The sequence below is a fragment of the Augochlora pura genome, chromosome 7, assembly GCF_028453695.1.
Source record: "Augochlora pura isolate Apur16 chromosome 7, APUR_v2.2.1, whole genome shotgun sequence".
Classification (NCBI taxonomy): Eukaryota; Metazoa; Arthropoda; class Insecta; order Hymenoptera; family Halictidae; genus Augochlora; species Augochlora pura.
Window position 1 is genome coordinate 37,482,473 of NC_135778.1, and position 12,663 is coordinate 37,495,135.

At 41.3% G+C, this 12,663-nt stretch overlaps 1 protein-coding gene across 2 annotated transcripts in view; it reads right to left on the reverse strand.

The window, feature by feature from the left end:
• The window catches only part of Myo81f (unconventional myosin 81F), a 49,669-nt gene that overhangs the window by 14,850 nt on the left and 22,156 nt on the right, over positions 1-12,663 (reverse strand). The gene's annotated exons all lie outside the window — the stretch shown is intronic.

Here is a 12,663-nt window from a genome sequence, read left to right on the forward strand (position 1 = left end):
GAGATGCAGTAGTGCCGGTCGGCTTTCATATTCATTGGATTACGTATCAAAAGGAGTCTGTCCGATCGTTTAAACGACCCTTTTCTGCTCGATAAATAATGGTCAGTGATTTGCTTTTTTACAAATTGCTTCAATTAGATATTCCTTTCTTTTTTATCGTATAACACAGCGAAACGTATGGGAATAGCGAAACTGTTCATGGAATTGTATATCATGTATATTATGTTTAGTAAGAGAGGTATCATTTGTTTCATGCTTTAGCTGTGAATTATTGAAATATAATATTTTATATACTATTTTATCCGAAGTGTGAAGATACTATTATTTAAAATAGTATTATCTCCGTAAACGTTAACCAGTTCTGTTAAGGGTTTACGTCTTTTTTTAAGAGATCTTTCGCTTCACGAGATCGTTTAGTGTACAAAGGCAGACTGTTTCAAACTATCTTACCGGCGCTTTCGCGACGCAACGAGATACGACACCTGCCAGGGCACGTTCGCGAAACTGAATTCTCCTTAAATTGAATTATGTATTCGCGTGACAGCTCATTCTACATGCAAAATCGTGAATGCTGTCCTACGGTCTAGATTTAACACGTTCACCGTTTCCTATATTATATCTTCCGCGAACGAGTAAAATAGGATAAGTCGAATTTTCGACAAAACGATAAATTATATTTTTCTCGTCGAAATGGAGACTTGCCTAAATCGAACGTGACGTGCACTTTGTAAATTTAATGGAATAGAACATATTTTATCAACTTTTACGTTCGAGATTAATTATTGTAATTTATCTAAATTTCCGTCCGATTTTGTATTGCATTGCAAGTGTAGTTTTCAATTAATACCTAATAATTCTGATTTATAGTCTTCCACCCAGAGAATCACAACACGCGATTCTTAGTCGAGTATAATAATAAATAAAAATATAGTTTCCTATATCTCAATCTGTATTTACATTAGTGTATAAGAATATTAACAATAGTTAATTATTAATACAACATTAATATCGAACTACGTTTCTACCGTTTTAGATTGATTGTTAATTCCCGTTGCACCGTGTATAGTTGCCCAGCCCACTGTGCAGCCGCATCGCTGCGCAAGACGGATCGTTCGTCAAAACGGTGTTTAGCCGTCTCGAAAGTTGCCCAATTTTTTAACAAGCGGAACTTGATCCCGTCAAGTCCCGTACCCGACCCGGCCCGTCCCTACGCGCTCATACATTATGCAGGTTGCACCCGGAGAGCCCCGGTGTCTGCAGCCGGAGCCCCGCGTAGAAGTAGTGCAACCCAGTTTCGCGTCGGACCAGCTCTCCGCGCGCGCAGCCCGTGAGCGCAGAGAACGTTAATCCCGGTGAACCCCGCCGCCGTCGGCTCGTGAAAATTCATCGGGCGCACTCGATCCATTTCCATGAACCCATTACCACCGCGCAGACCTTAACGAAAACGAGGCGCGGCGCCGACGTTTATGTTTTCCACGGTTCCACTTGGATGTCACCGGGTCGTTTCGCTCTGACCCCCGCCGCGCGCCGGAACGGGGAGCACCGTTCACGGTTTCCGGTCGAGAACCGCGAAGACGCTAACACGTAAATTCGAACGCGAATCGAAAGTCCGACTTTCTGCTTCCCCCACCCCCATAATTTTTTCTCTATTGTCTCTTTAGGAATGCGATTCTTCCATTTCGGCTGCCTAAAGATAATCGTTTTATCTCAGTCAGTACTTTTACGGTGCGGTTCTTTTTAAAAGTCTTTACATTTAGTTTTCTGTTTTTATAATTCATGCTCGCTACGCGAAAGTTAAATAGAAGTACAGCGACGACGGGTAACGTAACGTGACGACTTCAAATATCTCGGACGTTCGCTCTCCGCGTTTAATATTCGTAGACCAGAAAAACAGAGGGCAAATTCGAAATAACATAACCAGAGAGAATCGGAAGCAACGCGACAACCATCGTCCGTCGTTCCCAGATACATTTCATTTCCATATACATATATATATATATATATATCTCGTACGCGAATCCTCCAATAGCTCCCGAACACGTTGACTGACGGATAACGCTCGTATTTCAAAGAATTCATTTTCACCGCGGCAGCTGCGCGCACCCGAAATGGCCGCCGGATTTCGCAATAAAAGTTAGATAGCGCGGCAAGAGCTGTTCAAACAAAACGCGGCCCCGCGGTTAACGTATGGCGTTAAAAACCCCCGGGGCCGGTCTAAAAAGCAAAACAATCAAGCAGCGAAGAGGGTCAGGAGGAAATCGGACGCTTCGCGCGGACCGGATGCGACCCTACCGGGACGGATAAGATACATCGTACGGTTTTCCCTGCGACGGCCACCTGGAACACGTTGCACTTTGCTATTCTTAACTGGGCCATTTATTTTCCCAACGTATCTAACGGCCCCGGGGTTAGGTTTATCGGCACCGTAAACAGACCACGAGATAATTCCCTTCGAAAATAGCTGATAAGTTCGCCCGCCACCGTGTTTATGCGGCGGCCATATTTGCGCGGCGCACGCCGGAAACGGATCTTCCTAATCGCCTGGCGTCCACGGCCACGGAAATTCCAATTTCCTCTGCACCCCTTCGCAGTCTTCCATCTTGGGAGTACGACGTTTATGTGTAACCAGAAATTTTTTACTCTATTGTTTCCGTATTGCAAATCTTTATGTACATGTATACGCAAGATATATCATTCGAACTTCTTTAGATATAAAAATATATGAATAACTAATTACAAATCTAATATTCTAATATTTTCTAAAAAGTAAATTTAATGCAAGTGAACTTAGTAACAAAGCTAAACGTATTGAACTTAGCATAGCAACAATGCTGCTACGGTATTGCAACAACCAAAGATCATGTTTTATTCACTTCGTATTTTTATTTTTCACCTGATATAATCGACTTGATGCAGAAGTCTGAAATACTCGAAAATGGGGATGGTTATAGTTATCTTTCCGAGTGTTACGTTTCACTTCCTGCGATCGACAAATCACCGATCATAAATCATGTTCGCGTCGGCTTATTTATACCGCGAGGTCTCCTGAAATAAACGAAAACTAATGTCGCGAGAATAGACGACACCTCGAGTTTACCTAAACAGCTGGCTCGTTAACCATCGTTTCTATAAATGAACCCTCCTATAGACGCGAACGCTCTATTTACGAACCGCTTAGCGCAGGGGAGCGGCGGAATGAGTTTTTTCCTTCGCGATCATCGGCACCGCGGGTTCATCGATCCGATCGAACCTTCGCAGGGCGACCTTAATCAACGACGAACGACCCACTAAAGGAACGACCCGTAGCGAAATGATCCCGTTGCCACCCTGCGCGACGCGCAACCTCGTTCCGCTGCTTTTTCTGTTCGTCTTTGCGCGTCCTCGTCGTCGTCGTCGTCGGCCAACGACACCGTGGAAAGAGGAGAGGTCGTAAACGCCGCGACCCCGGCCCGATATCCTGACAGCCGTCGCGCCGTCTCTAGTCGCCGAGCCGTGCACTGATTTTCGCAGTCCTGTTCCCAGTCGCAGTCGCAGTCCCAGCTGTGGGAATAAACGAGAAACGCGACGAGCCACGACCCTCTGGCATCAAAACATTCCTGCTGTTACGCCAGCTTCAACCCTTTACCTAGCGATTCAAAGCCGCCGGATTGCCGCCCGTACGATTCCTTCCTCGCGAACGGAATGTCCCCGTGAAACACTTCCGAGGGAACGCGGGAGCACCTGGAGAAATTAAATTTTTTCTCGGTTCGCGTTCGCGCGTTCTCGTGTATGACCGAGTTCTTAGGTTAAATCAGTTGACGGGTTGAAAAATGTATCCCAATTCGTTGAGATATTGTACACGGTGTTTTACATAATTGAGCACGGTCATATACCTTAAGTAATCGAAGATGGAACAATGGAAAGCTTTATTCTTTAGAAGAATAGTATTAGAGTAGTTCGGAGTTTCGAAAATATTTTGACATGATTTTCTAATTTCTATTATTTTCCAATTTTTATTATTTTCTAATTTTTGTTATTTTTTAATTCTTATAATTTTCTAATTTTATTCCTAATTCCTCGATTGCAGTTTAAATTTTCTATTTTCTCTAATAGATGGTAAAAGAGTACGTATTTTACTTTTCTAAAAATAAATCCACTCTCAATAAAAACGTTTTTAATTGAAAATTACGGGACTGGAGAGCAATAAGACTCACTTAGGAACCTTTAATTCGACGGTTGTAGGTATTTTAGTTTCTTGGTGTTTCCTGGAAGCTTGTGCTCCGTGTACCAAAGAAAAGGAGAGAGCACGGTCGTTACCTGCTGCGAAGAACTCCTAATTCCGGCGATACAAAGTGCTGTAGCTCGCTTCGATTTAATTGTGGAGAACGAGTTACCAGCAGCCTAAGTAGTGGCCAACCAGCAGCGCGTCTCCGTGGATGTAATTGAATAATTTGCGTGACGCGTGTAGGTTTTACGGGTGGTTAATTGATAGCCGCTGCAAAACGTGAAAGCGTTCGCCGGTGGAAATGCCGAGATTTCAGGTCAACATATTCCGTGTAACGCAATCAAGATTTCTGTATTTGTTACGGGCACAAAACAGCTTGAAACAATTCTTCAGGGGCGACATTTATTCGATTGTTTCTCAAACCTTTGTCAGTGACCTTATTTATAATATTTTCGTGCAGTATCATTGCGTCTACTAATTATTACAGTAAGCTCTTTCAGTAATAAAAGAATGTTTGAAATAGAATGTATTCTTTGAGAAGAACAAATTGCGAAAAAACGAAATAATTGCAAAAAAAGTCACTTTGACTTTCTTAAACGGAACTATGCACTTTTGACCTTCAGCTTAGAAATTCGCGGTAATTGAAAACATAATTTTCCGACGCGTTCATGAAATGCAGGCGAGCGAACGAGATCGCGGGTCTTTGTAACGAACAACGGAAGATTGCCGGACAAAAAGGTAGGCGTTCCGCTACGGAGACAAAGCAAGCGTAAAAGTGGAGCTACGGGGTGGGGGAGAAAAAAAAATGGAACCGAACCGATCTCGTCGATGACGGCACCGGCTGCGCGCCGGTCCAGTTACTTGCACGATCCTCGGTGAGGACGAGTTGGCGCGGTTCATTACTTCGGGACACACTCCGGATAGATCGAGAATGCAGGAAACGAACAACGCCGTGATAAAAATGTTCCCGAAGTCATCGGACGAGTTTCTCTCTCGGCGCACCGTCGAGATGCATCGATGACAGACAGAAGGTGCGCCTCCCTTTTTTTTTTAACCCGGAGGGCGATGCCGGGTCGTTCGCTTCGCATCCAGTTATTTATGCTACGAACGGCGGAGTGGATGCGTCTTGACACTGTACGCGACATGAGGAGCGCGGATATGTTATCTCTGGGAATTGGTGCTTTTGACAGGGAGAGACCGTGATAATCTATGCGTACACAGAATTTTAGGTGCCATTAAAACCTGTTAATAGTTTACGCTGACTGACGAGAAGGGCTCTTTAGGCGTCCGCCTACGATTACTTTGGTTATCACACGTGTTACTGTATACAGAGGATTGAATTTAAGAAAGACGTGATTTTTATATTGGACTGTTTTTATATTTAGGGTTTGGAAACGATGGAAGTTTATCGTAAAGTATAGAGACACCTTCTAATAAATATAATATCATTTTTACCAAAGGATAATTTTTAGTAAAAATTATTTCCTCCGTTCAATATTTTCTATCTAATACTCTACTATCTATCTGTTGTCTTTTAGGTACCAAAAATTAATTTCTTCCTTGTTCAAACGTATTTTTTTAGTGTGAGCCAAACGTCATTTTATATTACATATCGGAATTATAAAATAATATCTATCATATATTTTGAAAAATTAAACATATTACGCCACCCCCATGTTACACTATTAGGAAATCTTACAGTTCATATTTGTCAGAGAAGTGGTATTCATAAAAAAATCCAGTCAGACGTGCGACAAGTGAAATTTATAACATATTTGATAGTAATTTTTTAGATGAGTTTAAATTGTCTAATGGTAATAAGCTATCGAGAATATGCATAAAGATCCGCAGTCTGGTCGTAGGTATTGGCGATGGCGGATGGTAATCAGGGTGCAACACCCTCCAGAAGGATAACCGATATTAGATTATCGCGGAATCATCCTTACATGCGAGGCCGGCGAGACTGGTAACTGCATTTCCGAAGTTGGGTAACCGATCAGAAGGCGGATTACGTTTCAGCCAATAGGCATAGTTTCCAGGTCTCGGACGTCGACGAATAATTAGCGTTACCATTGATATCACTTACCCGAAGCGTATACAATATTTCGCGTAAAATTAAACGAATTCGATGAAATCATTTTATCAAATCAATGCACACGGCAAGAGGAAAATTACGACATTGTCTTCTTCATTTCTTCTTCTTCATCGTTAGCAAATAATTCAGCAAGAATTCTTTATATCGCATTGATTCATTTCTTTTAAATTAATTATTTTATTATATAGTATCCTCTATAGAGAATCGGCGAACTTTTGTTAGAAACATTTTTTGTCAGATTAATAAAACTACGCGAAAGCTAAAGAAACACCCTGTATAATAAATGTCAAGTTGCACACGTAGATCCCCTCTCACCTGAGATTTTCTGAATAAATAAAACTCAACAGATTGGCAGGTAGTCAAGCAATCTCATTAGTGCAAACGAGGTCTGGTAAAATCGATTTTCACGTAATTACGAGAATGATGTTTGTGAAAGGAGCGACGATAAAAGTTGCGATTCGGTCGAATTGAAATGTTTTTCTTTTCCAACTAGGTGGAAATGACACAGCGATGTTCGGCGTCATCGCGTCAGGCCGAATGGAATTTTTGAATACGCCGGAGTGGATGGTGGTCGTTCGCGTGTGTTTTTTTTTCCTTTTCGTGTCATGGTCGACGGAGAAAGGTTTATAATGCTTCTAAGCCGGCGGAGATCAAAGTGGAAACTATCATACGCGGTGAAGCGCTTCAAAGAGAGGGCGATCCGAGTGTGTTTGAAATTTTTCAAGATACGAAAATTTGGTCAAGGTTCGTCTCGTATGGGGTCACAGAAAACAGATATACGGCCGCTGAGATATTACTGCGGTATCCATGAGAAAATTCGTCTGAAGAAATCGCGGTAGCTTTGTACTTTTCATGATATAAAAGATGAAAGATTGAAAAATAAAATTGCTTTCGAATTTGTCCACCTCAGTTTTTCAGCTGCTAAAATCTTGACGCGCTATTTGAAGAATTTCGCATCATTTTAGACACTGCAAAACACAATTTACAATGAAATTTGACTTTTAATATCCTTCAGAAACAAGAGTAAATGCTAACTAATTTTTTAAATAAATGTTAAAACCATGTATTACTAAAATTGAAATATTATACCGTATACACGAATAGAATTATTATTATTATTATTATATTTGTCCGCGACCGTAAGTGGATTCGAATAAAACGGCCGAATAAAAATCGAAAGTCCTACAAATTCGATGACCCGATCGAATCGGAAGTTATGGCGGCGTTGGTCGACGAGGACGCGACGGTGGAAGGCGTCCGTCGTTGAAAATTCAAACTTGGAAAGGTCGATGGGTCGCGCATCGAAAGCTGGCCCTCATCTTTCGAGTCGCGGGGCTCGAGTGGCAATTTCTGAGTTTTCCAGGTCCTTGAACGGGCATAGAAACAGAGACCGGGGACCCGGGAACACCGTCGCACGCCGAGAGGAAAGGACGAGGCTCCCGAAGGCTCCAGGGCAACCGCGACGAGTCTCCGAATCCGATGTGCGCTCCGGCCCGATCAATAACGCGGGGCGTGCACTACACCGAGAGAGCCACCCTTTTCCTTCTTGCCAGGGCCAGGGGTCCTCGTTTCGGTACCCCCTCGGCTGACCTTCGCGAAATCCGTCATCTTTTTTTCCCCCATTCCGATGTTCCCCGATTTTCGTTTTCGTTTCTCCACGTTCATATTTCCACGGCGTGGGCGCCGATTAACCGGGATTCTTCTTGGCGAGACGCGCCAACGCCCCAGTTCGTGGTTCTCGAAGTACCGTTCCATCGACTCCGCCCGAAGAAATCGCAAGACACAGGACCATCTTGCGAATTGGACGCCTGCAGACACGGTGCTAAAGATCTGCGATCGGTTTAGGGCCGGTGAAGGCAACGCTAACCCTTGCGTGTGTATAGGAGGTGCGTGTATGTTTCAGATTTACAAGAGAAATTTTCAAAGTTAAGAATATAAATATATAATACCATTAGTTTAAATGATTTTCATTCGGTGCGATTCAAATTATAATAAGGAAGAATTTTTCGAATAGTTTGTAATAGACATTTGTTACCTCGATTAAAAATCATATGGTTTATAGTATTCCAATGTGTGGTTAATACCCTCCACTTAAATAACAAATAAGTGTCGACTATGAACATTTATTAAATCGCTCTCGATTTTTCATCGTTGTTTTAACTATTATTAACGAAAGAAATTTGATTTTATTGCGGTAACCAGTTTTAATGTTCGGAATTTATTTCGATTATTCATAACCATTACGATAACACAATTCACTTTTATTAATACGAAAATTTAGAAAATTTATTAATACCGCAATTTAGAAATATAGTATTACAGAATAACCATTACATTAATACTGTATAATATTGCACACAATATAATATAATATTGCATATAATATTATCACAATATTATATGTGTCATTGTTGCATATAATATCGTATAATATAATATACATAATGATATATTCTACAATATAATATAATAAGATCTAGGTTTTAATTTTTAATTGGAGAGTGAGCAAGAGAAAATTCAAGAAAAAGTAGATGCGAGATGAAATGTAATCTCGTTGTCCCCAGCGTGCCAGTTAAAAAACGATTATAGAATTTATTTACGGGCAAGGGATTGTTGTGCCACGTTATCATATAATAAGCTCGCAGTTGTTTAACCGAACATCCTGCGCACAAAGGCTTGTGATATTGTAAAGTCAAAGGGGACGCGTGTACGTACATAAAAATGGAAAGACGCGAGACGGTATCAAAGCAAACTGTGTTCGTAAACTATTAGTTGAATATTCATAAAGCGCTTGAGAAATCTGAACAACATGTTGAACATCGCGAGCGAGTGCTGAAAAACGAGAGTATCGCGCCAGGAAATCAAAATAATTGTCTTTATAGGCTCAGATAAAGAAATTATGGAAACATGAGCCGCGAAAATTCAGTGCTTTTTCTCTGTTTCCTTTAATTACGTAAGTAATGTTTTATACAATTTTATTAATATAATTTTATTTTATATAATATTTTATATATTCTACTTTGATGTATCGTGAAGAAATTTTTCTCTTCTACGTCATATATTTATTTAAATATACTTTCGCTGGTCGCTGCACCTGTTTTCCTATTTACTAAAGTGATCCTTTTCGTGAAAGATTCCATCTGGGACACACCGTTCAGCAATGTATATAAAACTTAAAGATTTCTCGTGCATTTCTTCGGTCACCCGTGTTTGTAAAGTCTAAACGATGTTTACGGAAATTTGCATTTTTATCGCTAACTCGCGGTACGCGCAAGGAACTGAAATGTTATCCCGGGTGTTTCTGATTTAAATCTCTGACAGGCGAGGAAAACACTGTCATTTAGAATTACAAGCTGTGGAGAACTACTCCACCAACCACCGCACAAATAAAATCTGCTGTATAATGAGCTATGTAATAAATATAATAATCTAAATGTTGCAGATGAAGTGTTAAGCATACGTATAAAGTTATATCTATATTAAAGTTTGGACATAAAATTTGCTGTATATAATTCGCCTCAATATAATTATAGAATGAACGTGATGATCGATTTAAAAACATACTTATTCTTACATAACCTCGACAATAATTATTTAGCGCGCTAATTTATTTTTTCCTAAAAGATTACTTATATTATAGACACGAAAGAACTTTTACATTTTTAAGAACAAGTAACTGGTTAATAATAAGATTGAGCAGATTCGCCGAGAAGCAAAAATTTCGCGTACTCGGATCAGGAGACTTTGCGGTGCCGCGACAGAGATGTCAATAACGACAAAAGCAATCGGTGAAGTGCCGAAAAAAATGGACCGCACGAACCGACCGATGAAGGGTTGAGACTCGGCACCCGTACGGATTCTATTGTGACTCCGAGTTTAATTCGATTCCATCGAAGCGGACGCGCTGCGTCCACCCTTTTCTGTTTCGCCGCCGATAGGCAGTCCTCCGTTAGTGGCCGACGAAAGGGTCGTCCCGACGTAGCCTTCGAGGACCGTTTTACGACGAGATTGTCGGCGACCCGTATATTTACGTTCGAAGTGGCTGCCACTCGATCCCGAAATAAGTCGTCGCCGCACCAGGCTGCTGCTTGCTGCACCCTCCGCCGATCCAAGCACCCCGATCCGCAAGCGTTAAACCATCGCATCGCCGCCGGATTTAAGTGGCCGATGGCCGACAAGCACGCGCGCACGCTCGCGCCCGAAAATAGAGATTAAAGCCACCGGGAAGAACGGGAGGAGAAACAAAAAAATGTGCATCGTACCGATTATCGTGAGCGGGAACGTGTGTCTTCTGGCGATAACGCGCGATTGCGGCCGCCCCGGGGAATCGAGAACCCCGCCGCCGGTTTAAGAGTCCCGCGTGTCTCGGTATAGTGGCGCCCATTTCGGTTTTAGAGGATCGCTAATTTATTAGATACAGCGCGGAGAGCGTTTTAGCGGGATCGAACGCGTATCTCTACTCGGATAAGTCGCGGAAGGTACGATAAGGGTGAGTTGTTTGAAGATGCAGACGAGAGGAAATTGCTTAACTGGTCGAGTGCCGAGAATCGACCACAGAAATGTCGACAAGGTCGAGATGATCAATTAATGAAACGAAATTGAGATATATCAAATGTAAAATTGTAACATAACAAATTTCACCAATCAAAATTGTTTTCCTTTTTTCTTCGAATATCGCAATTGTCTTTTCTTAACGTGACCAAAGGTAGAACACGAAAATAACCAAACAAACGAACGAACCAATTATCATTAATTATAATTATTATTAATCATGAGAGTTCCCTGCGAGAAACGAAACAATGGGTTTCCGTCGGAGTTCGCCCGGCTGGTATATCATGGGTTTGGTATCTGTGTCAGGAATATGTTTGTAATTCATACCGAAATTAAAATAATTACACCGCGATATAGGCGGCAAGGCGCGCGCAACACTTACGCACTTCCTGCGCCAAACGTAAGCTGGAAGTACCGTCGAAGAATAGTAAATATTGAAGCGACGTCGGCGTTCGCTCGGAGAAAAGAGAAGGCCGCACGTGCCGATCCCCTCCTCGAGATAAATAATAATTGGCCCCTCCTTGCGCATACAATTAAAACACTTCGCCCCGAGTGTTGCCCAAGTTCCGTTATTAAAGTGAACACCGTAAGAATTCTGCATCCTCGAGATGCAAATGAAAAACGATTCTCGAATCACCGATAAAGAAGAACGTGAGCGAAATTAGCGATTCGAAGCAAATCTCGACTGTTAACCCTTTGCACGTAAATTGAAATGAAGTTATAATTATTGGTTATTAATTACTAATTTATTGCTAAATTATTCGTAATCAATTACTAATTTATACTTTATTCTACGAGACGAGGATATAGATAAATATAATTGTGGAAAGTGATTGTACTTTTTAAGATGCGAATATAATGTAAAACGCGATACGTGGACCTATTAAAAAGAGGCGCGACGCGTTGTTAATAAGTTTTTAACACGGCCAGTTTTTGCAGACCTACGAATCGTGCGGCGACGAGACGACTTTATCGTATTGCAGTTGCCAGGCCTCCGACTGAAAACAGGAAACGGAAACTGCGACGTGCTTTTGCGGAGATATCACGAAACGACGATCGGCTCTTGAAAGGTTTTCTGGGTCACGGTGCTCCGTCCCATCGAGCCATGCTCGATTCATCTTCTTTTTTTCCCCCTTTTTCACCTATGAAATGACTTTTCTTCTTGTCGAACATATTTCTGACATGTTGCGAAACAGATATGTACGGCGGCGGGCATATAAATAGGAAATTAAATATATATATATAGATTTTATTTATAAATGACTTTGATAATGATATTGAGACGTTAGATCGAGTAATTTGTTAGCGAAGGTTCGAAAAATTAAAAAAATGCAGAACTAATAATTTATCGACATACAAAGATCAATATCTTTTTTATAAAAAAATATCGAGCCACATCAACCGATACACAAAAAATATGTAATTTTATTTTTGTATTTAATAGCTTTTAATAAGGTGGAATTTGTATACTAATATTCTAAGTTTCTTTTAATCTTACCAGCTGTTTTTATCTCGTCCGTCAATTTTTGCCACAAATACGTAAAATTCACAGTCACGATAAAATCGCGACGGATCGCAAAATACAAGAGATTAAATTATCTAGCGACCAATCCGGTCCTCGTAATTGGAGCCTGTTAATAACCGTACGCCTCGATTTAACTGCATCGATTCTTACCCGAATTGTCTTGAATCTACCAATAACCGCAGCTCTCATTGGATCGGTCGTGCAACGACCGCAAGGTATAATAACGATCACGTTCGCCGGCGTGCACCGGCATTAAACAGAGAATCTCGATAATACATAAATCCAATA